The following is a 23,068-nucleotide window of genomic DNA, read 5'->3' on the forward strand; positions in this document are numbered from 1 at the left end:
AGGAAAGGAAAGGAAAGGAAAGGAAAGGAAAGGAAAGGAAAGGAAAGGAAAATGATTAGACCACTGTTGATTAAGACACAGAAAAGAAGGGTCATATCTATTGTACTTGAATTACTGCAGTCAGGAGAAAATTCTTGGGCTCTTGTATAATATACATGCCAGGGATCTACAAATTCCCATTAGGACCCACATGCACACAAGTATCTATATCTCATTTATAGAAAATGAGCTTGTGCCTCACTTTCTATGACAAATGACGACTGCAGGACCCTGTGGCATCCTACTTCAAGCACTCATCAAATACAAAATCTTGAAGCATCCATTGTGCAGCTGCTGCGAAAGAATAAAGAAAATTCTGTTCAGAATATACTGATTGGAGTATTGTATACATGAAAGGGGATATAATTATTTACTACCCATTAGTATTTCATCAAGCATAAGCTCCATCTTCACATGCAGGTATCACACTTCAAGAAAAACTGGTGAGAGTCCATAAAAGAGTATCAGGAAGCAATAGAGATTAGAAAGATGTCTGTGATGATGGGAATTAGTTTTGCTTAGTCTAAAAAAAAGAAAGACTAAGAAGGGGCATGATTACATCTTCTAATACGTAGAAGTTGCTATAAAGGGTATGGTGATCACAATCACTCACCGCTGCAGAGATGTGAAACATATTCTTCACAATTTCTGAGGGAAAGTGATGACTACAAGAACCAAAACAGGCTGAGCTAAGCTATCAAGAAAGACTGTGGATGGTAGTATATAGGACTTATATGCAGCTCATATGTTCATATGGGTCTTACCACACCTTAGTAGGATTTACCAGAAGTAATCTCTTCTAATTCAATAAATGAAGTGACAATATGAGACAACATCAATGTATTTTACTACTGGCTCTGGGACTGTGTCTTCCAGACGAAAAGACAATACAGTGTAAACTGGAACAACACTTACAAAGATGTTTCTGACCACAGCATTATGGAATAGCATTATGGAATATATTCCAAAGTACACTTTACAACAGCCCTTTAAACTGGAGTAGGTTCAAACACCTCTGCTGTTTCAGGAGTGGTATGGATCAGTGTATTACTTGTATTCCATATTTTTCATTCTTATTCTTGATTCTGGACGCTGATTTTGTTCTTTAAAAATATACTTCTAACTCTGAGAATAATTTACACCTCCGATAAGTTACATTGCTGCTGTAAAAACTAGTCTTGGGCCTGCACTTACATCCCAATGTCCATCAAAATGGGTATATCTTTTCGTATAGGTTAATGCCTACCTTGTACCACCATAGCGTATGATGACCATGAAAAGAAAAATTTTTGAACCTACTAGTAAATGAAGGTAATATTCCCCCTAGGATCTGCTATGGACATTATATTAAGGGATTAGACTTTATGAATATTTCTGAGAGGATGTAAATTTGCACTGAAGTTACACTGAAGAAATTGCCTGTGCATGTATTCTTCCCTTAAACCAAAAGGAAAAGTGGTTTATTCTAATAATCCTCATCATCAACTTTTCTTATATTTATCGTGGTCTGTGAATAGTTTGAAAGGTAGTATTCGGACAGTTCCTGCCAACAAAAACTGAAATTATAAATGCATGTTCTGGCATATTTTGCTATGACCTCTTCACATAACTATTCTTTAAAAATAGCAACTTATCTTTAGGGAGCAATAGCACTGGTTTTGATACTATTGAGAGTCCTTGATGCTTTGCCATTAAATTATGGAGTGGTGTTCTCTTAAGAAATGATGTGTTTTGGGGTGTGAGAGAGTAAATGAAAAAAGAAAGAAAAAGAGAGAGAGTAAAAAAAAATAGAAAAAAGAAAAGCAAAAAAAGAAAAAGAAAGAAAAAAAATAAGGAAAGAAAGGAATAAATATAAAGGGGAGAAAGTAAGAAAAAATGAGGAACTAAGTTAAAAAGTAAAAAAAAAAAGAAAAAGGAAAATAAACCCTGCTGTTTATTAATGTTTTGCAGGTCTGATTTGTTCCAGCAATGCTATTAGAGCCCACACTAAGAGCTGTTTTGGGTCCTGGGGCAAATACTCTTCTCCCCCTCACTCCTCACCTTAAAAAGCACCTGGGTGGTCCTGCTATGCCACTCCTCGCACCAGTACCCTCCTCCCTCCCTTCTTGCACTGAAGCACAGAAACCTTACATAAGGAACAGGAGCAACTGTCAAAAAGCAGGAAAGACTGAACCAAGCTGTAAGCTGCAGCTGTAAGAGGAGTAGGAGCATTGTGTCCCTGGCACCAGTCCACTCACAGGGGAAAATTATGGAATCAGAATGGTTGAGGTTGGAAACGACCCCTGGGGCTAGAAGAGTCCCACTCTCCTCCAGCAAGGCTATCTGCAGCTGATTGTTCAGGACCATATACAGATAATTTTTTTTCCAATATCTCCAAAGATGGAGACTCCACAGCTTCTCTGGGCAATATGTGCTGGTGCTCAGTCATCTTGATGTTCAGAAGGAACACCTTGACTGCTTTCTTCTCCAGATCAAACATTCCCAGCTCTCTTAGCCTTTCCTCATAAGAGAGGTACTCCAGTTCCTTCATCTTTTTCATGGCTGTAGTCAGCTATTATCTCTCTAAGTGCTGTATTTCACTGGTGTACTCCAAGAAGGTCTTACATTCCTATCACATTTGCAGTGCATCTGAAGACAACGGCTTCATCTTAATTGCATGGCTTCATAACAGGTTGTTTCATCCATCTGGACTGAAGCATCTGCATTTAGCCAATATAGCTTAGGAACCCCAGGGGATCCTAATCAACTATCTGACAAAATTAAAATTAAGTAGCTTTTATTTTTCTTATAGACTTTCTTCCTTCCTTCCTTTCTTTCCCTCTTTCTTCCTTCCTTTCTTTCTCTTTCCCTCTTTCTTTCCCTTTTCCTTCCTTCCTTCCTTCCCTCCTTCCTTCCTTCCTTCCTTCCTGTCTTTCTGTCTTTCTGTCTTTCCCTCTGTCTTTCTTTCCCTCTGTCTTTGTCTCTCTTTCTGGTATGAAACAAAATGGTGTGTCTCCAAGTTTAGACAAGTTTTTAGAATGGAATCCTTTCCCTCTTGGAGACTGTGTTCTTAAAGTTGAAATTTAATTTTTCAATCCACAGTGATCTGTTAGTCTGGAAAAAGTTTCATACTGTCACATTTTAGTGGGTTGCAAATAATGATTTATGTGGTTGAAAAAAAAGCCATTTTGTTCAACAAGATTTCATTACACTGTAAAAACACTGATCATGATAGTACCATTAGTCCAGTCACACTAGAAAAGCTTCAGAATTGTGCCTGTGAGGAAGAGTACTAAAAAAACATTGCTGTTTTAAAGCATAAAGAATACACTGATTTGTTTCTGTTATTGTTTTCTAAATGAAACTTCCATATTCTACTATATCTAAGCTTCTCCAAGACAAGATGCTAGACTATATTTAATACATGTAGAAGGTTAAATATGGCTTGAGAAGCAATAGTTCTTCAGTTCACTATGTTCAAGGAGAGAAACCTAGCACAAATCTAATTTTACTAGAAAATTGCTGCAAGAATAGATGTAATTGAATGGATATAATAGAACAAGATATTTAAGAATTCCATGCTCAGATGGGTAATAAGCACTTCAAAATTATATCTGGCCACGGAGAAAGGTGCACTTACTTTAAAGCAGCTACTATTCTTTAACATTCACTAGCCAGAGCATTTAATATCTGACAATCTGATTTTTACTATTAAGGTGACTTTGGTTTGAATATATCTAATGCTGAATGATCTAACAGAATTTTTAAAAATAAAACTCTATGTATTTCTGACTTGAAGGAAGGCAAATACTAGACTTCTCCTGAGCGGTATTAGAATAATCGGCTTTTGAGGATGATGAAGGAAATACCTTAATACCCAAATGGTATGGCTGAAAAGCAAATATTGATACTTTCTGAGAAGCGGGATATAAAATGAACGACAAAACAGTTTTTTATTGCAGTGCATCTCAAGGATTTTTACAAGCTAGACAGAGAGCTGAGTTGTTGGTTAAAGTACAAGTTGACAGCCACTACAAAAGGGGGAAAAGGCAACTCATATGCTTTGCTGAGATCAGCATTCAACACAATTTAAGAAGAAAAGGTGCTCAAAAAATACAACGAATCCATCGTACACTAGTTCAGGTTAACAAGCAAGCTTGTGTCTATTGAACTGAACTGGTTATTGTGAGAGACTGAACTGGTGCCTAAGAAGTGATTAGATCAAACATGATACCATATAAAACAACATTTCAAAGAGACATGGAGCAGCGGTCTCTCAGTAATGCAGTTGTTTGATTAAATAACAAAGTTTCAATTGATAGGAGGCCCAGTGTGTGCAGGACAATTCGGTGACAAATGGACCCATCTTTTGCAATTTTAGGACAAACATTTGCTAAGTAGAAGTTTGACTTGCTGGTTGATTTGTCACAGAAGGATTTGAGTTCTCTAGCTGAAAAAAAAAGATAAATGTATTAAGTTGTTTTGCATGCTGTGACAGATTAAAGGTAATCTTTTGAAAAGCTCCTATATCTTATTTTCAAGAGAGTCACCGAAGTGTTTAGAGGGGCTTTGGATCAGTGCCTCAGTTAACTGGTGTCTGATTTTGCCTGTCAGTAACTCCAACAGAGAATCATATGGCAGTCTACAAGCTGTCTCGCTTCTCCTTGAGGAATTGCTTTCCAACTCACATCTAAGCAGCTATGCATAATAGAAGAGATGTACTCTGCGCTCCAGGGGATAAACTGTGGCATTTGTGTTGCTAGTCTGTGCAAATTGTATTAAATCAGTATGGTCTACAACAGATCTTCTTGGGCCGCATGAGATACCATGGATCTGTAAGCGCTGGTTGAGGCAGGTGATCCTGCAGAGTGTCAGCCCTGCTCCCCTACTGCAAGAGGTTTTGTAGATGCTAGATTAACACTGTAGTCATGGCCCTACTCCTTCCTTACAGCCTCTGTCTTGGTTTGCCTCGTTCAGACATCTTAAGACAAATGCAGAGAGATTCTGCAAGAAGGGTATAAGAAATGAAAATATTTAAAACAATTATTCACAGCTAATACACATAGAAGACGTCTAGGAATCAACAAGTGTTAAGAATTTGTGTGCTCACTACCCCAGTAAACGAGATATCTGAAAACTTGCTTCTGTCTGGAGGGACATCTGCAAGGAAGGAATAGGGTCAGCACTCATGGTCCTCTCAGAGGTCCCGCAACACATGTGAGCTGCCACCATCAGATTATACCATCCATGACAGCAATAGGTCAGTCTGGGACTCCTGGCTATGATATCTGTATCTCAACTTGCACACGTCTTTGCCCTTTTGGGTCTTGGATCTTTCCATGCTGGTGTTTTCCTCCTGAATCCTTGAGTTATAGCGATCCCACCTAAGCACTCTCACTTCTGTCTGCAATTCTAGTCTTTCTTATCTGTAACATTGTTCTCACAACTCTTTTTCAGAAGAATAAGCCCACATCAGAGCAGAAGGAATCTTGCCACAGAGATTACAGGAAATCTAGTGCATAAACCCTAGAACACAGAAAACATGGAAACTGCTACCTGTTAAATCCAACTTTTTTCTTCTGTTAGTACACTGATTATTCATTATATTACACTCTTTGGAGTGTAATATACTCCTGCCTGCTTTGTGACAGCTTTCACAGACGATTCAAGCTAACTCAGCTGTCACTGAGAGAGGAGAAATTAACCTCTGTCAATGAAGAATGGTTAACCTAAGTCATATTTGCTGTAAGGACTGAAAATACATACCTGGGCAGTAATTAGGGATACACCAAAATACATAACTTTTGATACAAACTTGTTCATTAATGCTTATGCTCAAAGCTACTTAGCAGCCTCTATTTTAAATGGTACTTTATAACATTTCAGCTTTGCTGTAAATAGTGTCATAATTTCTTCCCCCAGTTTTCATGTGTGAAGAGTACCTGTGTTCAATGACATTTTCATCTGTCTAAGCCTAATTTAGTTATAGCCTAATATAGTTATAGTATATAGAACTATAGTTAAATATGTATAGTTATATAATATATATAGTTATATTATATATAGAGTTATATATATTATTATATATATATATAATTATATTATATATATAGTTATATACTATATATATATATACTATATGAAGTGCATATAAATGCACTTGTTAGGCATCTTATCAGTTTTTTTCTGAGACTGACAGATTTTCTGACATGCGCCTTGCATTGTGGATGAAACTGAGATATGCAAGGCCTGCTAAAAAGAAGAGCACAGAAGTGCAAGAGAATTCATTATATCTATTCAGAAGAAAGGAATAAACTGAAACACAGACGCTTTTCATGACAGGCAATCAGATTGTGAGGCTAAATCCATCTGAGACTTATAGGTGCCTCAGGAATTGAGCCAGTGCAATTCTCTGCAGGTCAACGGGGGATAATAAGAAAATCTGTCAAAGTTGAGGGAAGAGTCAACTTTTTAGACCACAAATCTGATCTAAGCAGAGTCGAGAGACAAGGAGTTCAAAAGGTTAATGCTACTATGCTTATTTAAGCGAACATTAACACTGTTGTGAGAAAACAGATGGAGAAGAACTGAAGGAATTATTTGACTGGTTGGGTTTATAAACAGCAAGAATAACGACAGACATCTCATGCAATGAAGCTTGTCAGAGAAAAAGTGTAAGCTGAGGTCTTCTTTTTCTTTTGCTTACAAGTAGTTTGAAATAATGGGCTCCCAATCAGCACAATTATATTCTCCTATTTAAGAAATCAGAGGGGAAACATCTGGGTTGTACATAACATTCACCATCATGTCTTTCATCGGATAAATTAATAGCACTGTTTTGTAGTAGCTGTAGGAAGAGACAAAAACTTCAGAGCACAATGGTCCTTACCATTTTTCTGTCAAGATGGAGCTGCTATTAGGGATGCTAGTATCAGTGATGATCAATGTGAAGCAGACATGTTTACTGGGAGTCTGTTCTAACACAATATAAAGGAACAAATGGCAAGGTGGGGCCATTCTGTGGATAGATTACAACCCATTGCTCATGACCTGCCTTTATTACATCCCTTTCTTTCCATCTAAAGAGAAGAGAAACCCAAATAACAGCGGGTTCTGTTGCTCTGATGACAGCTTGAGAAAAAGTAATAAGGTATTCCTACAGCTATAAAAGCAGAGTGAGGAAAGGGAGCCAAGTTACCCTTGGAGCTGTCAGTCTTTGCAAGGCTCTTTTCTTTTCACTTACTTTTGTGTAATACTTTATGACTAAACAGCTATTTTTGTAGCCAGATGAGGACATAACTTACTCTTTGAGTAGTCTTGGAGAATCACTGAAGAATTTCTGGTAAATCTTCAAATGGCAAGTCTTATTTCTCATTTGCCTAGACACTGTACATGTCACATTTTCAGGAATCTGAAATTATGTATTGCCTGACACTGACTGGAGCCGTTGTTTGGGCTTAAGCTATGTTCAGTTTGTACAAAGAGAACCTGAAGGTGTTTTCATAGCACTTTTTTTTTTTTTTTTTGTAATTATTTATCGTTCAAAAATAAGGCAACAACTTGAAAAAGTACTACACTGCAATACATTAATCGATTTGGAAAGAACGACTGTTTCACATGTTTTATTTCTTTATATGTTATTTTAACTTTTATTTTCCATAATGCGGAAGAAGCCAGTAGTGGGTGAATATTGCACAACAGCATTCACGAGCATTTGCAGGAATCTGAAATGGCTGTTTGATCTATCCATATCAAGGCCCCTTGTTATCTGCTGCTCCTGCGGTTTCAGACAGAAAGGTTTTTGTTCCTGAGGAGATTGGAGGAATGGCTGATTTGTGTGAATACCCATATTTGCATGCGAACGAAGCTATTCCTTTACAAACAAGAGCATTCATTATTCCTCTGTTTAAAAGGATACACTAACTCAATTAGTGAACTGGAGGAATATCCCGTGACTTAGCTAACCAATAACATGCTCCAAATAGCAGGCAGTGAACAGTTAAACTGCACAGGATCTGAGTCTCAAAGTTGGCATTTCCCAAACCTTTGAAAGCTGAACCCTCCTTTCAGGAAAACAAGTGCACTCTTCACCCCTTCCACGTGTTATTAAAAGCATACCACACTGAACAGGCACTCGGAGAAGTCTATGTGGATCCGCATGTTCAGATACTTCCTTTCCTTCCAAAACACACTTTGAACAGTGTAGAAAGAAACATATTGTTGGTGTTAAAAACAACTGAGTGAGCTCCTCTTGAAGAGTGCCATCTCAGAACCATTGCTTCAGGCTTTCTGCAGACTCAGGCAGGTGTCATGTACACTGTAGCAGTATTTACCTTACGGACAATGAAAGAAAAGAGGAACAGAAGGCAGCGACTATCTCTACCTATCTCTTCATGCTTGCTCATTGTCAAATGTAACTCACATTTGATGTTGCTGAGAACAGTTAGTGTACAACAACTGTTGTGCAAAATGCTAATTTCAGACGGTACCACGTTAAAAAAAAATGTTCAGAAGAATCAACAGGATCAAGAGGCATTTCACATTATGGAGATCAGTCTCAAAGCCTATCTGTAAATGTTTCTCAAACAGAAAAAAAAGTCTGTATTTGCTGTGAGTATTATTGGGGATGAATAATCCAGCCAGCTGCACTAAGTAGCATGAGAAAAAATGAGTTCTTAAGTTGTTTCTGGCTAAGTTGTACTATATATAAGAAGGTTTATATGATTTAGGTAAGATCTGGAAAAGCATCCAAACTTCTGAATTTATACTGAAACTTCCACACCTCTGGGTTCAGGGTAACAGGGAGAATTTATAGATACTGGCACAAAATGAAAAAGCAGGCTTCGTCTGCCTAATCATCAGTATCTCCAAATCTTTCCACAGCTGCTATTTACCTCCTCCTCCTCTTTTTTTCCCCTTTTTTCTTCTCTGGGGGTTTCTTTCCCCCTCCTCCATCCTTGCCCTTAGGATATTTAATTAATTCTCAAAATTATTCTCTTTTTTATCTCAACTTCTTTAATAACTATTATCTTTTTACCCCACATTGTTCACTTTATCTTCTCATGTGGCTTCTCACATCTCTGTGGATGTGTTTTCAAGGCCCTCTGCAGCTCATCTTTCATTACTCTACTTTTTGATTTCCCTTTATTATGCCCCCTCTTCATACCTAGTTGTTGCATCTGTTCCTATGACATCTCCATACAGTTCTCTGGGCCTAGAGAAAACTCAGGTGTAAAACGGTTGAATTCTAGGAGATGATATTGGCATAACAATGTATATAGGCACTGTTTTATGTCTCTGGTAAAACAAGCCCTTTCTGTTAGTTATAAGAATACAACAAACAGGCCTCATTAAAGGTGTGCTATGTCTCTGGAATTAGAACTTTTGATATTTTTGGCACTGACACCTACATTTGATCAGTATTTGTTCTGTGTTTAAATCAGAGAAAACCCACGTATCCAGTGGATGTACTTCTTAGAATGCAATAACCTGTCTTAGCCAGGGAAAAAATCAATGACTGAAGTGGAAAATTCTCCTGACTTTAAAAGCTATCTACAAAAATCTTCAGATAACTGAGAATTATCTGCAAGATAGACGCTACGCAGCTCAGAGAAACAGTGGCAAATACCCCAAAGATGGAAGTTTCATGTCCTTTGCAGGATGTAATGTTGTACTGCTGAAACCTGCTGATGTTGTCCCCAGAAGTCCCTCATGACTCTCTTTCATAGCCCATGATCTGATCATTCAGTTGTCTTGAAACATCACTGTGGAACACCAAATGACACAATTTGGATGTTAAGCTTAAGGACCATTCTTATGTCAAAGCAAAAAATATGGCTATAAGAAAGCAAATAATCTGATCTTATTTCCTTTTGCTTATGTCCTCTTATCTTCTTCCTTTGTTCTTTTTAAAAATAGAGTTTATATGCATAATAATGGCTTTAGATAAGAAGTAGTGTTTCTACTTATCTCAGAATTCCATGTTTGTTTGGCGGTTTTCAGTTTCTCTGATGCATATTTGTAGTGTAATGTAATGCATATCTTGCAGGTCAGTCTTGTCTTTAATTCCACAAAATGCTTTTTATATTATATTAATACTCATTAAATATTAAACATTATGCATTCCAATATCCAAAGTACATATATATGTTACCATGAGATTTATAAGCTAACCACAAATAGTGATTCAGTTGCTAAAGAAATAGTACATAGAATTGCAATGCTCTTCTAGCTTCATTCATTTTATCTACTTTCTCAAAAACACCTGGAAGATTCCTAGGACTGGACGATCCCGTCCCTTTATGTTAATATTAGGATCACAATTGGAGAGCTGGCCATTTTGTTTCCATCCTTTAAAGTTTGCAGACAGAAAGAAAAAGCTTGTTGACCATCTGTTCTTGAGTTCTGAAGAAAGGCCTAAACTCTTCCCTTCTTTAGGGTGAATGAGGACTTCAGCAAATTACAAGTTCTTATTAAAAAAGAAATCTCTTACAATTTTGTCTCTTTCCTCTTGTAGAGCACTGGAGTACTGATGAACAAACAGAAGGACCAAAACCAATGTAGTCAGCAATCCTTCTGGGAAGCAGCCCTGCTTCAGCTGGCATTTGGTAAGGGCTGGAAAGAAGCCCAGTTATCTGGTCATTTGGGAGTTTTGGGAGATTTGCCATGATGTCTTGAGAAAGTCTGTCCCAGCATAGTGGAACATGTGTCGCCCTCATCATTTATGACTGCCTCATGTGAACTCCAAGAACTGCAGAGTGGAAAAAACAGAATGGAACTGCCTCAGTGAAGACTGTTCCCATCCCAAGTTCGTATAAATACATTTATAATCTATTTCAGTTACTGAATGGACAAGGCTGTGGTGGTCACTGTAAAGCCTCTTCACCACCTAAGGAAAGTGTTTCTAAGCTGCTTTTCCTCAGGTCCTGTAATCTCTATACCTCATCTGCACTTCTGCCAGCTTCAATGAGGATCTGTATCTGTCCATTTTGCACACCCAAAATTCTAGTCAGATGAAGTATTTCAAGCTTAGCTAAATATCTCCTCCCTTGATATCAACACTTCCATAATAAAACGACTCTTGTAGAGTAGATGGAGGCTTTTCACTCAGTGTGAATTGCATTCCCTTTCTAAGGACAGTGAAGATGCACAAGAGACAGCCACAACTGTAACTAATGAGCAAGTTGCACTATTTTGCACCTAAAAATATTTAAAAAGTAACAATTACTAGCTTAATTGAAAACTGTAAGACAGCTTTAAATTAAGTAACTTGTCAAGTTATGTATGACATTGCTAAAGGAATTCAGAAGTCCCCTGCAATCAGTTCTGTGTCTACAAACCAGGACATTCCAGTTCATTCATTCACTGGAAATATGCTTGAAATGAGCAATTCCTCCCGAAGTGCAATCTTGATCCTGCACTCTGATTTATGATATTAAGGAGGCTGGATGTGTAGATGCAAGTATGTAAACTCTTTCAAAACAACTCTTTCCATTTCATATGACTTAGAGAAATGGGCACTGCTCCTAACTGAAACCTTGGGGTACTTCTGAAACACTAATAAGCAACTTAATTAACAACAATGAACATTCTCTGAACATTCAGAACTAAAGCTTAATGTTAATTTCAATAAACATAATGAGATACTTTATTCTAACTGCACTCAGTGAAATACTAGCTTTCCTGGTACTCTGTTAATAGCAAAACTATGGTTGATGCCAGCATAGGCAGGAATTTAACCATTGTTCTCAGTACAGCATGTTTTCAAATGTTAGTCTGTCTTAGGTAAAAATAATTGAGAAGTTAGAACTGCTGTTTGTACTTGGAAGCTGGCCCTAATATATCTGAAAGCCTTACTGAGGTCCATGGAAAGTGAGTATTGATGATTTGGTCCAGAACAATTACATTGTGATCCATGTTCTTAACCCCAAATAAGTACCTTCTGCACTGTTGTAGCAAAGGGAGCTTAAAGTAATTTACAGCAACAGGAAAAAATTCCACTGGGGAACAGCAAGACATCTATCCACTTTTTGCCTCCATTCTCACAGGGCCAACTTGAAATGCCTTGGGGGAAGGACAGGCTATTCTGGCTATGTGAGCCGTTCTTCCATAGCATCATTATTCACTTGCACAGCTAAGAGTGGTTCTGAAAATGCTCAAAACTTGCATGAGGAATTGATTTGTATGCAGGAGCTTTCATGACCAGAGCAGTAGGGGGTTGGGGGTGGGATCTGGTAAAAATAAAGTCATCTTTCTAGGTTCACTAAACATTTCTCTGACACTCAGGGGATCAAATCTTTAATGCAGAACTGAAAATTAGATGAAGAGTTTTATTTCCACTCTCTTGTACCAATCATTCTGGTTTCTTGTGAAAACACAGACATTTTTGTCATTAGGCTAAAAATAAAATCTTTTGAGAACTGAGGAACTAGTCTGTCTAGTTCTTTCCATGCAATGTTATTACTGGTAGTAGCAATAACAGGATGTGCTTGCTGTTTCTCAGTGTAATAATCCAGTCCCTTCATCAATATAAACAACTTGCCCTTTGCCCTTACAATTAACTCACAGTAGGTTTAACCCCAGACAGTTTAACTAATAAAAATATTAATAAATAATTTGCAAATAGAGACATCCTCATTTCTGCATTGAAATAGGTGTAACTAAGTCTCAAATACAATCCTGTAGTGACAGGTGTCTTTTAAAGAGCTGACTGAGGTAATACTGTTATCACTACTGCCTGTACAATAATACTTCATACAAAAACCTAATCATTCTTAAGGCTCTTTCTCCAACGCATGAACCTAGGGAGTCTAAAATGTTGTACAAAAGGCATGTCGACATTTCAGCTAACTAACTAAATCCTTCCTTGCAAATTGGTCATGCTAATAACTCCAATGTATGCATATGAAGGAGAATTCAAAAAGTTTGTATGGGGCTGAGGGTCTGCTGTCATTTCCTCATGTCCCTCCCTTATTTCCTCTTTATTCACAAAACTCTCATCAAGTCTTTCACTGCTGTCCTCCCCTGCTGATTTAAGGAAGTGTTTTTGAATAGTGCTCTCAGTTAATTTTAGGGTTTAGATTTGAAGAGTCCATGTTTCTGTTTCCATCCTGATCAGGAAATACAAAGCCACAGTTTGTATTCATGTTCAGATTTGCAAAGAGCCATTTCCTTAGCACTTATTTTAATCTTGTTCTTCTGGGAGGAAAAAAACACTCCAGTCTGAAATCAAGCCAAATTAGTTTCCCCTTCCTGAAGTATTTCTGGTGATTCCAGAAAAAAATTTTGAAACTCAGGAAAACATATTAATCCTACGTGCAGACCTATACAGATGCTCATGTTTTGTCAAGAAAAATAATCAGATTGCATGTAAGCTTTCTGAATCTTATCTCTTACACATTAGAGCCACAAAGGGAGTTTTAGTTCTATTACAAAGCTTCCCCCTGAGTTATAGGAATATGTCTTCAAAGTGATCCATTGCTATAATGAGTTATAAGAAATAGTGTGCCTGCAAAGAGCTGACACTTTACTCAGTTACTCTAGTCTAGTCTGGGCCTGAGAATTCACTGCATTTATAAGGGTTATGCCTTTTATATTATACTCAGGGAGTTGTAGTTAGACTGTTTAAAGCAGAAATTGATGTCGACTGGATATGAGACAATGTTTTATGGTACACAAGCCAAAGACTTGCAAGAGTTTCTTGTTCAGGTGCATCAGTTCTGTGCTAAAGCATTAACAAGCTCTTGTGGAATATTTGTCATTCATAAACAAACTTCACAAATAGTCCCGCAGAATTTATAAGAAGAGCCTGAAATTACAGCCAGAAGTAGGAGTGTGCATTCAACTGGCCCGGTGCAGAGACAGACTATGAGGGAATTTGAGCTGCAGCTTTGAGATCCCATGCCACTGTGCAAGATGCACCACTGACAAGATGTCTGGCCATTGCCAGAGCTTGCTTACCTAGTCCTTGTAATTTGAACCCAGAAGAGAGAGAAAGATCTGTATACAGCTAAAGGTTGGTGGTGATGGTAGATTTGATTCTTTATTCTCATATGAGTTCCATGACTTATGTTTCTGGGAGATGTTAACTTTAGAGGAGTTATCTGTGCAAAAAGACCTATGCAACCAAGTGGAAAATCAGACCTGGTGCTCCCATAGACTAACTAATTGATGACTAACCTCCTTTAGCATATATCTCTTGAGGGAACAATTTATGGTTTACAGGATATGGGAGATTTAGTTGGAAACCATATGGAAACATTTATGTGTTGTTTTGGTGGAATTAATGTAAGAAAATATGAAACTACATACTCGTTGGCTAGATGGCATTGGACTGGAGGGCCATCCAGATGATTCATTAATATTTTTTTCTTCAATACTCCAGTGTACTGGAAACTAAACACTTAAAAGATAAATGGAGTTATGTATATACAGCTCAGTTGAAAATGCTTGTTTTCATGAAAGGAGCAAACAAAGACATTAGACTGGAATATGTGTGAAATGTCTTAGTCATTTTAGTTAGTATTATTATGTCCTACTTGAAATAACTACTTCAGGAAACACTCATAACTAGTATTACTGGTAAGCCATTGCCTTATGTTCACGCATCCTCTTACCTCTACTGCATCAGAAACACTAGACTAACCTGATTTGATATTGGATTAAATCTTATTTTTGTGTCTGCTCAGATTAAGGGAAGATTTAAGCCCAAGTGAAAGAACACAAGAAAACATCCTATCCAGGTCTTCCTCAGGAATTCTGAAAACACAAAGTGAAGTCAACTCCTCTTCCTACCCAAGTTTACCTCACATCTCTCTCTTTTCGGCTGAAGCTATTTGGATTTCAGCCTACCACATCAAAAAGGTATCTGTGTGAAGGCCCACAGAAGCTTTGTCTGTAGGTGAAAGCAATGTCAGTTTTCCATGTAGAGAGTGCAGATGAGTTCAGTGCAGAGATTTAATAAAGAAGGGTGATCTTTGAGGCTTCTACTCTTCTTTGAGCACCTCTAAAACATCAATAGTTCCTCTAGAAATATTTTTTGAAAGTGTTTTCTCACCTTCCCTTTTCCACCTGTCTCCTCTGAAACTGCATCCAAACTTAGAATTTGTCACACAATGTAGGTGGTGGAAAGGCCTTACCTGCTGCCACACAATTGCATATTATTCAGATGAGGGAAATAGAAAACATCTTACTTACATACCAAGAAAAAGTGTGTGCAGAACAATATCATAAATGAGTAATCAGTCAGTCATTTTATGGAATCTTCCTTTATCTTTAATATTACAGATGTTAATATAATCAGATAGTAGTTTTGGATATTTTTAATGAGGATAAGAGATAGACAGAAGGGCCAGTTTGGAGAGTGTTGCCAAATTTAGCTATACAGAGCCCTGAGGCCACAGGGGCCTAGTTTTTCCTGGAACAAGAGGAAAAGTTTGTGTGATATTTGCTGATTGTAGCACACGTGTTGATTCATGCTAACTAGGGGTCCTGTGGTGATAATATGAGTCTTCTAGGGGAGCTGGACTAGAAAGTACTACCACCAGGCAGGCCCAAGCTACCAAGCCCTAGGTATTAACATCTCTAGTGCACGTGCAGTTAGTACTTCAGCTGGAAAGTACCCATCTTCTGCAGTAAAGAATGAATTCAGAATAAAGAGTAGGGTGCTAGAAATAGTGCAAAGCTCCAGGAGGCAGGGAAGAGAGCATCAAATGAAAAGGAACTAAGGAATTCTGTGTCCTGCTGCACTGGCAAAAAATGTTGTAAGCAGCTCTAGCATCTTAGAAAGAATAGAGCTCTCAGCGACCTGGAGGAGTGACTCATAGTAAAGGAAGGTGCCAATGATCTGGCAGCTTGCTGGACCTATCATCTGGCACAGGAATTTTTTGGCACTGCATCCAAGCCTGTGCAGATACTTGGCCTTTTAAAATTTGATGGCAGTGCCATAAAACCTAATGCATACTGTGGTTCCTGGATTACTGGAATCTATTTATTTTTATTTTATTTTTTCCTGCAAATACCAGCACTTGCCCTAAAGGTGAAAAGTTCTGCTCTATGAAAGCATTTTTGACACAGTAAGCTAGGGACGTCTCAAATTGTAACATCCTTAGGAGATGTGATGGCTAATATAGATAATGTTGCTGCCTGGGGAGGTATTCAAAACATACGCCCTAAAAAACACACCACCTGCTTATACACACTCTTTTCAACTTCTTGGGCTCATTCACAGGAACATTAGCTGCTAGATTTAATCCCCTCAACCAACAACTTCTTTTCTCCTCCAGTTTTTCACTGCTTTTCAAGAACATCTTTTCTGGTTCTGTCCTGCCTTTGAAAAGAAGCCAGGTGGTTTCTATTACATGTTAACTAGTCACAGATGAACTGGACCTGCTAATTGTCTGAGTTTCCCTGGTCCCAGACTTCCTCCTACTTGAAGAAGCAAGCTGGCTCATTTTGGCTAATTTCCAATATATGTTGTAAATAAAATGGTAGGCATATGTCCTTATTTCTCCCATGAATCACAGAAAAACAAAAATGTGTACTAAGTATATTACTATTGTCACCTTTTTATGCAATGTGTCCTATTTCCTTTGTTAGACTAAGATATATACTATACCAGACTGTAATGCATGGTTATCTGTGTGTATACAGACAGATGTTTCTAGGTATTTAAGTGCTTTTTGGTAGGTCACATTTTTTTTATAGGACACACTTTAATTTCTAGCCAAAGCATAAAATACTTCAAATGCTGCTTAACTGAATCAATAACCCTTGTTTCTTCAATGATGTTTATTTTACAGTTCTTCACTAAACTGATCAATGTGTTTTCATCATAATTATTCTTACTTCATTGAAAAATTAATCATCTCTCTTTCTTCTGACAATTATATAAACTGGTAAAAAAAATAATAATCAAACTTGGACTCTATATTTCTTTCATAACTGAAAGAAGATATCTTACAGAAATTCTGTCAAGATCTGTGATGGATATTAAAAATTCAAACACAGCTACTATGAGAGGAGGTCTGAGAAGTTTTTTTTTAAAGACCAAGTTTTTCTGTGCCGTAGAATACTGAGGGGCTACAAAATCCAGTTACTTCAACTGAATGTCAGTTCTGAGGGTTTGACTTCAACTGTAACTGAATGTTACAAATCAGCTGGAATGCACAGTGGAAGCAGGAAAAAGAAATCAGTAGCTGAGATGGAAAAGACTGGAGAGAAGTAAATTTCTACAATCAGGTTGGTGTTCGTGCTGCTGTACAGATTGGCATTCTGAATGTTGCCCTTTACTGATATAAAAAACAAGCAAGCAAACAAAATACAAGAGCATTTTCACAAAAACTTTAGTATAAATTAATTCCTGTTATTAACTGGGCTGCCACTAATGTTTCCTCCTTGGATCTCTATTACCCTACTCCATTAGAGATCTGCTCCCACTGTAATCAGCAGTGGGGAATTAAGCCACAGTCAATCAGGTGAACTTCAGTGGGGTTCTGGTACTTACTAGCAGAAAAAGTCACCAGTAGGATTGCTACTATTTAATCTGGCCATATTCAGAAGGAAAGAAGCATGTTTTGAAGAAAAACACTAAAAAAAATTCTGAAAAAAAAGCCAACAAACAATAGCAGTATAAAAAGGGAGAATATTTTTTAGCTCATTATCTTATTTTAGGACTGAACATCTCTAATAATGATGTTTTTTATTAGATATATTTACTCTCTGATCCTATTATTCATCAGTATTAGCCTTTATAAGATTGTTCTTTTCCATTGTTTATAAAATTGATAAAATAAACTTATCATGTTGGAATTAATTGCTCTAACTAGTCAGACCCTTAGGGTCTGGTATAACTGTCATCTGACAAATGGTAGCTGTAACCTATTATCTGGTATCTTGTACTGAGATCCACAGAACTTGGTTGATTTATACCAGCTGAGGAATTTACCCTTCCTTAGCATGCTTGCTGCATGTAACATCTTATTTTGAAGAATCTGCAAAGAAAATTTATTGTCTAAAAAGATTCATGACATAAACAATCTCATACACTTCTGTTAACTTTCTCATACACTTTCTGTTAACTTGTTTGTATACATTTATAATAATGAAAAGAGAGAGGTAAAAACAGTGAGAAACTTGTTACTCTTTGTTTATACTTTATATAGATCAAACAAATAAAATAAAACATTTTTAAAGTATATTTGCCATTCATTTTTAAAGTTTTAAACAACTAACTCTCAAAGAGAATTGGAAAGAGGAAAGAGATCCACTTTTTGTCATATATGTGGAATGTAATGTGAGAAAGGTATGTGTGTTTAATGGCTTGGATTATAGAAATCTCTCCCTCCTTCTGCTGAGCTCTGTGTTTTTTTTTTTTTATATACCTGCTGTTTTCTTATGGCATTTAAAAGAGCAACAAACCTTACACAAACCTAACTTGGTTATTTGCAAAGATCAAGGAAGGATTTTTTTTTGTTTAGTTTTTGGAGAGATGGATTGAGAGATTTCAAGAGGTGACAAGCCAGTTGGGAGGGTTTGGAATACTGAAGATATCCCTGATAGTTGATAATTCAAGAAAATACTTCATCAAACAAAGCTGGCAGGCAACTCTTGTCTCCTTTCAACCTTCAGTGTTGATAAGGAGGCTTTATAAGATGTCATTAAATTTGTTTTTGAGATATCTGATTTATAGGTAGCAGATTTTCAGTATGAAGGACATAAAAAATGACTGTCTTCATTTCATCTGAACAAAGGACTAATATCAATGTCACACAGATCTGCCTTTCAGCAGTTTCATTCACAAATCCAGTGACAAAAACATCTCTGGAGTCACTTAAAAAACCTAATCAGTAGCAGATTCTCTGTGCACGTATGAAAGTAATAGACAATTCACAGGAAATTTATAATTAATAGTAAAATATTTTAAAATATCTTGTTAATAGAATCCAAAGAGAAGTGGTTAAAAGGATGGTGTACTGGTGTATCCACAATTCACTAGCAGGGCAGGAAATGACTTTACAGAGCATAAATATGTTTCCAGTTATTTCAAGGATTTTCTTAGATGAAGCAAATGACTGGATCCTGGAATACTTCATGAAGGGCTGCTTTTCTCAAACAGAGAAAAAAAAACACATAAAAACAACAAAAGAAGGTTGTTTCCCCCTACTTTGCTTACTGAAAGTTTTATGTTGTCTAGGACCATATATTTAAAGCATTTTCTGTAACAGGCCAGGAGGGACCGACATTATGCAGTCACTGAGTGTATGTGAGTTGAAGAGATAAATCCAGTGCTTCCAGACACCAAATTTTTCCGGAGACTAGAACAGTCACTGTGAGACAACAGCACATCTTTCACTCTTTCCTGGTTCCTTCCTGCTTGAAAATGGCAGAGGCTCTGCTGTAGGTTGGAGGCAGGAACCCCAAGACTGATGCTAACCGATAGAAAGAACTGGGAAAAAGTTCTACCAACAATGTACAAAACTTAAATACTTCAGTAAACCATTCATTTCTTCCATCCCACTTACCTATGTTTTATTATATTTTCTCTTTTTGATAATCCATTCTGTGTTTATGTTAGGTTAGTTTAAGATTATATGTATATATGTATATATATTTGTATTTTTCTATTTTTCTGGTGAGACAATATTTATAAATGTGAGTAGCAAAGCAGAAGCTTACCTGCTTACCTGCTTGTTTTTTTTTTTTGTTCTAAGTATATTGTAGGATCAAGCATAATTTTTAAAAAAGATACTAAAAATAATAAACTGGAATTGGTGTTATTGATCAGTTTCTGGTATTCCTTTATATACAGACTTAGAACAGATTCTATAACTTTTGGAAATTTTCAGAAAATATGATTTTTCTTTTTTCTTAAGAAGATAGATGTGGAAGAACTGCAGTAAGTTGGACTTACGTGTGTAGTGTTTAGAGGTTTCCTATGTTTCCACTGAGATTAAACTAGGAGCTAAAGCATCCATCTGTTAAACTTTGCGTGACAGAATACAACACTCTAAACCTATAAGGAAATCAGAGATAAATCCTGTGATTCTTGAAGTGAAAGCAATCAAAAATGGTCAAACAAGAAGCAAAATCAAAGGGAATAACCAATATCAGAACATGGGAAAAAGGCAGGGAGGTATCTTGTGGCAAGATGAAGTGAGTTATAGCAGTGTAGGTAAGGAGGGGATCTCAGACAGATCTAAGGGAATGTAGTTCTGAGGAAAAAAAAATCATCTTCCTTCACCAATTATAGTATAGTGCCAACGTATCCTCTGAGGATGGGCTGATTTTGAAGTCATGAATGAAAGGAAGTTCTGTCTAAATGGCTGAAAAAATCCTTTTATTTTTCAAGCAGAATGTATGAACTATTTTATGGATCTAGCAAGCCATTGCTCTGATGATTTGAGAAGGAATGACTGGAGATTGACTTTGCTGGCCCTCAGTGAACTCCCACTCTGGAGTTCAGTAGTGAATCTCCTTTTCTTCACTATCTCAAGAGCATGCCTAATTTACACAATCTATCTCCTTCTGAATAACTTCCACTGGAGTCAATGGGAGCTGTGTGCCTGAAGCCAAGGGCAAAATTTGGCTCAGGCAGAGCATAACAGCTCCAGCGCTTTCCCAAATGAAATACATTTAGAGTTTGACATGCACAGTTGGATGCAGTAAGTAAAAAATCAGTTTTGCTGGGCACAAGTTTTCAGAGAGTAGTGCTGCTTCCTGCTTCCGTCTCATCATTGTTAAAAGATGTGCTTTATAAGAAAGACTGAGCTAGATCAAACCAGAGACTTATCTTACCTACTGATCTTAGAGGGATATTTTATGTAGTTCTTTTGTTTCCAGTGCTTTGCAGCTTAGGACTTCCTGTATCAGGAGTAGCAATTTTTGTTTAGCTCTGCACAGATCGTAATAAAAGTAGCGCCAAGCTTAATTGTTTTCATTGTCACAGCTCCTTCAAACACAGCTCTTTTAACTCCATCCAAATTATTTCCCTAAACTCGGGAGCAGTAGCAGCACGGTTGACTGATATGATCTGTTCATCATTTAGAAAAGCCATTCAGCTTGTCTTTTCACTGCTGAACAACAAGTATTTTATTGCTAAGTCACAGTATCTCACAGTTCACCAGTGTCAGGAACGCAGACTATTACATGGCTTTCTCTCATGATAGTCTTCTCATGAAAAGCTATTCTGAACAGTAGGCAAATGACTACCTAGCCAAAGTAGCCTTTTCATCTTTCTTTATCACTGTCATAATGTCAATCTTGGTCTTAATCTTTCAATTATCCCATGCCTTGAATGTATAGGTAATTCTTAGGGGATCATCTCTTCTCATAATTATAAGGATTAATTGAACAAAATTGCACATATGGACAAGAACTCAGCTATTCACACACTTTTACAGCCTACAGGAGTCCTCCATGGGAACCATTAGTTGCGGCTGTTTGCTCTTTCCTGAAAAACCCAGTGCCTTACTGTTATTTCCCTAAACAAATAACTGTAGAAAAAAAACAGTACTTTTAAGTGTTAATTGCATGCTCTCAGAGTGATCTGGTTTTGTTTCTGGGTTGTTTTTATTTTGAGGCTTTTTTTTCTTGTCATTGTTTTGTTTTGTCTCTCCTCGGTGAGATCTCTGCTTCTCTTTTTGAGTGGTTTTTATCTTCACCTTAATATTTATACTTTATACCTCCAGCAAGTAAATCCAAACTAGGAATTGCCTAGAAATTCTTTTCATAGAAATTGCTATTACAGAGAGTCTGTATTCTAGTAAAGAATTTAGTCTCTCTGACCCAATTAAGTCCAGGATTTATATTGTTTTTTCCTTAAAATAAAATAAAATTACAATCCTTGATTTTGAATTACATGATAATTGACAGTATTTCTATGCAGTGCAGAGTACAAGGCCACATTAGTATAACTTAAAAAAAAAAAAAAAAAAAAGGTTAAAACTTTGTGCAATATTCCTAAAGAGTACTTTATCTGGATGGATGTTTCAAGAATGCCATTGTCAAAAAACTCACAGGTAGATAAAGTGTCTGGTACAAAAAGTCAAGGTGAAAATTTTTTATTAAGACGATGGAAGATGACTGGGATTCTTTTTCCCCTCAACATGTGGCTCTTAATAACTGCTGTTTACTATTAATTATGGAACATACTTCCACCTAATAAACATGTCAGAGGAGAATCAAGCTAATTTGTTATATTCCCCTTTGGATATGTTTCCTATGTACACGATGCTTAGAATAAATCCTGTGACTATTTTTTTTTTTTTTTCAACAGAGTTCAGGGAGGCAAGTTCTCAGCATTTTGAACTACAGGAGATCTGAATCACATTCATAAACTCCAGTGCCACACTGTACACGACTGTGAAGTTAGGTGCCTAGAATAGACCATAGGTGGGTGCCTATCTCATATGCATTTTTTTGTGCAATTAAACCTCAGCACCAGATTCTGAAAGCCTGTGTGTGTGTGTAGTTAGCTTTCAATATGTGAGAAAGTTTGCAGAACCTGAAAGGAGGAAAGAAAGAAGCACCAATAAGATTAGAACATTACATAATGTAGTAACTGTCACCAGGGAGGATCTTAAAATATTGTATGCAGCATCTGAAATATTTTCATATGAGATTGCATATATGTAATTTTGCTAATAGTTTGATCTGCTATGTTTGATATTTTTTTCTTTATTCATATTGGTACAGCATGTACATATAAAACAGAGAAAGCAATAGACAAATGAAAGAATTAGATGCTCATGTTTGAATAATTAAAGAGCACAAAATTGTTGAAATTCAAGCATATTTTTAATTAATCAGATTCAAAAACCTTAAGTAAAATTTAATTAATTTTATGGAAGTTTCAGAGCTTCGTTATAGAACAAATCTCTTGTGTGAAATATTTAGGTAATGACTATCATAAAGAAGACCATTTTAGAGTGCAATAATGTGCTCTGAAAGTCTTTTCCTTCTGTATCAGTTAGGAAGAAAAAAAGTCATTACACTTTTATATTTGGCAGTGTATTGATTGCACCTAATGCTCAGTGGTATCTGAGTGAATCTG

This window comes from Meleagris gallopavo, chromosome 1 (genome assembly GCF_000146605.3).
Source record: "Meleagris gallopavo isolate NT-WF06-2002-E0010 breed Aviagen turkey brand Nicholas breeding stock chromosome 1, Turkey_5.1, whole genome shotgun sequence".
Classification (NCBI taxonomy): domain Eukaryota; kingdom Metazoa; phylum Chordata; class Aves; order Galliformes; family Phasianidae; genus Meleagris; species Meleagris gallopavo.